The following is a 3,967-nucleotide window of genomic DNA, read 5'->3' as shown; positions in this document are numbered from 1 at the left end:
TGGTTTATATTTTTATTTCCTAAGTCACTATAATTTTATAATGCTGATAAAATCTGCCCAACAGGGAAAAATAAAGTTATGTGAATGCGCCTCTGCATGTCCAACACAGAAATCAGTTACCCTGTCCAGGACAAAATAGGAATCACAGAAACAGAGAAATTAAAATGTTTGGAAATTAAAATGTTTGGAAATCAAATTAGCATTACATATTACTTGGTAAAATTATGTCTACAAATATACACCAACAAGGAATCACTAATTATTTCTCTGTGACATACTGCCCCGAAACTTAGTGGCTAAAAAAAACAACTATTCATTTAGTGCAAGAGTGTCTGGTTTTATAATTTGGACTGGGCTCAGCTGGGTGGCTCTTGTTGTCTTGCCTGGGCTCCCTCATGTATCTGTGATCAGTTCACAGGTTGGCTGGGGGCTGGTGGGTCTAGGACAGACTCAGGCATGGTGACAACTCATTTTAGCTTCTAGAGCTTCGAGTGAACTCCAGTAGTTTGGCTCAGATTTGTACATGTGCGACCTGGGCAGAGGTCCAAGAACTGAAACATGCAAGACCTTCTGAAGCCCAGGTTTAAAAGTGGAATGCTGTCCCTTCCAGTATATGCTATTGACTAGAAAAAGCCAGTGCAGATTCCGGGGCAGGCTAATGCACTTCGTTTGTTAATGGGAGGAGTGACAAAGTTGTCTTGCAAAGGGTGTGGACAGGGAGGAGCTATGGCAAGTGGCCAGTTTGCAATGAACCACAAATAGTAAAAGATACTATTGTTGAGTTCTCTGAAAGTACATTTCATCTCAAAATAATAAACAATCTAAGAGTAGTGTTGATATCCCTCTTGAAAAGACCAAATAGTCAGATTTTTAGGGTTTCATATTGATTATGATGATACCAAAAAATTAAACTGTATTGGATTAACTTGGAAATTAACAAACAAAGCACAGTACAGCTTTTTTAATGGTGTACTTCCATTATTCATTATATAAAGTATTTAAATCCAGGAACAGATAATAGGAATTGTCAAATAGAAGCACTTTAATTGAGAGCCATACAGATGTGCTACTAAAGTTTTACTTAACTCTAGCCCCTTTAATGCACACTCACATTTTTAAGGGAAAAGAGTGAACTAAAATGGAACACATAACTTTCATATAAGGAAAGGTGGAATACAGAAATAGATTTTAACTCAATCAATTCAAGAGTAGACAAGAAAGAAGAAAATAAAGAGCGTTTGGTAAGTGGAAAACACAAAATAAGCAGGAGAAAATAAGATAGAATATATCAGCTATAAGGATAAATGGAGCTCTCTTTGCCATCTTTTCTCCTTTTTTGGAATTGCTGCCATGAATGTTGAGCTTTGCAGTTTCAGAGGGTACAAGATCTACCCCGGACATAGGAGGAACTACGCCAGGACCAAACACAGGAAGGTTTTCTAGTTTTTTAATGCAAAATGCGAGTTGGCCTTCCTTTCCAAGAGGAATCCTTGGCAGGTACACTGGACTGTCCTCTACAGAAGGAAGCACAAAAAAGGACAATTGGAAGAAATTCAACAGAAAAGAACCCGCCAAGCAAATTGCAGAGGGCCCTTACTGGTGCAGTCTCTTGCTGACATAATGGCCAAGATGAATCAGAAAATTGGCGTTAGAAAGGCTCAATGAGAACAAGCTATCAGGGCTCATAAGGAAGCAAAAAAGGCTAAGCAAGCACCTAAAAAGACTGCAATGGCTGCTGCTAAGATACCGATTAGGTTGGTGCAAAAGTAATTGTGTTTTTTGCCAAAGACAGCACCTAGGCAGAAGCTTGTGAAGCCTGTGAAAGTTTCAGCTACCCAAGTTGGTAGAAAACGCTAACCTGGCAGACCAGATTTTAAAGTAAAGGTTGGACTATAACTCGAGGTTGCGCTGGAGATTTTATTCTCATGTAAGGCATGTTGGGCCTTACATGGTCAGAGGTGAACTAATAAAATTAAGTAAGATGTAGGTATTTTATTAAAAAGTCTATTTGCTTAGCTGGGGTGTATAGGGCGCATTACATAAACTTCTTTGTCTTAATTTTTTGGTTACATGGCTGTAAGTGCTAGGATGTTGCATGGATTTGCCTGGTGTGGTGGCTCATGCCTGCGGTCCCAATGCTTGGGAGGCCTAAGCAGGTGCCTGACCTCAGAAGTTCAAGACTAGCCTGAGCAACATGGTGAAACTCCTCTGTCTCTAAAAAAAATACAAACCCCGTCTCTACAAAAAATACAAAAAATATAAAAATGAGCTGCAGGTTCATGGTGGCATGCATCTGTAGTTTCAGCTATTTAAGAGATGGAGGAGGGAGGATCACATGAGCCCAGGAGGTTGAGGCCACAGTGAGTCAGAATTGTACCACTGCATTCCAGCCTGGGTGATAGCGAGACCCAGTCTCAAAAAAGAATAAAAAAATACGTACTTTTTAGATGATTTTCTCATTAAATTACCTTTTCCCATGATAGACAAATTTGGTTTATACTGGGTTTGCCTTGTAGTCATTGGTATCTTGCTTATCACTCGCTAGTAGCTGAGTTGAAGGTGCTTAAAACTATCAGCTGTATTAATCTGCCCTTGCTTACCGAAAATATGCCTAAATGAAAAGCATGGCTGCCTGAGTAAAGAGTAGCCTTAGCTACACTCCTAGAGTAGTTTGTTGAGCTGGAGGTATGCCAGAGCCATGCTAAACTGCAAAAATAACTGAATAAACTGCTGATATTCAAGAGATATATATATTTAAGATGTGATAAAACAGTAGTAATCATAACTTACATGTAAAGAATAGGCTTGTCCTTCTACAGAAAGTAGATCATTTTTAACCTGCCACCCTGTGCCAAGTTACAAGGGTACAACAGTGAACAAACCACAGCGTTCTTTCAGAAAACATCAGAATACTTGCTGAGGGTGCAGTCAGTGTCCTCCATCCCTAGTCTATCCAAGCTGATAGAACTAATTTTTCTTTCTAGTGCATGTTACATTCAGATACCTAAGTGTTGCAGATAAAATGAACAAGTCCCTTTAGGAACCTGAAAATGGAAACCATATGTAAAATCAATATAAGAAATATGTAAGGGCCAGGTGTGGTGTCTTACGCCTGTAATACCAGCAGTTTGGCAGACTGAGGCAGGAGGATCTCTTGAAGTCAGAAGTTCAAGACCAGCCTGGCCAACATGGTGAAACCCCGTCTCTACTAAAAATACAAAAATTAGTTGGGTGTGGTGGCATGTGGCTGTAATCCCAGCCACTTGGGAGGCTGAGGCAGGAGAATCACTTGAATGCAGGAGGCCGAGGTTGTAGTGAGCCGAGATCATGCCACTGCACTCCAGCCTGGGCAACAGAGGGAGACTGTGTGTCAAAAAAAGAAAAAAAAAAGAAGTAAGATAATACAGGCTTTTGCTCATAAAAGCAAAATGTTAAGATTTTGCTTTGGGGAAAAGCTCCCTTTTTTTGGTATAGACAGTATGTTATATTTAGGAAACTACTGGGAAAATCAAGTCATACCCAACTTGAATGTAGAGCTATGCTTGTTAATATTTGGAGACTAAAATGTTCCCTTAAAAAAAGTAAAATAAATGTGAATGGATTAAACTTGCCTCTTAAGAGACAGATTTTTTTCTAAGAGTGACAAAAAATAAAAATTTAAGGAGACACAAGTGAAGCATAAAAAACATAAGCGTTTGAAAATAAATATTAAAAACAGAGAAAATAACACAAATGAAGCTGGCATAATAATGTATTAGAAAAACAACTTCCACGATTCCTCAAGGACATAGAAATAGAAATTCCATTTGACCCAGCAATCCCATTACTGGGTATATATCCAAAGGATTACAAATCGTTATACTATAAGGACACGTGTACACGAATGTTCATTGCAGCACTGTTTACAATAGCAAAGACCTGGAACCAACCCAAATGCCCATCGATGATAGACTGGATAGGGAAAATG

At 39.0% G+C, this 3,967-nt stretch overlaps 1 pseudogene; it reads left to right on the top strand.

The window, feature by feature from the left end:
• The first annotated feature begins 1,350 nt into the window (after nt 1-1,350).
• Nucleotides 1,351-1,857, top strand: LOC108296830 (annotated as a pseudogene).
• The last annotated feature ends 2,110 nt before the right edge of the window (nt 1,858-3,967 follow it).

The sequence above is a fragment of the Cebus imitator genome, unplaced genomic scaffold, assembly GCF_001604975.1.
Source record: "Cebus imitator isolate Cc_AM_T3 unplaced genomic scaffold, Cebus_imitator-1.0 Scaffold743, whole genome shotgun sequence".
Lineage (NCBI taxonomy): Eukaryota > Metazoa > Chordata > Mammalia > Primates > Cebidae > Cebus > Cebus imitator.
This window is presented reverse-complemented; position numbering and strand designations above follow the sequence as displayed.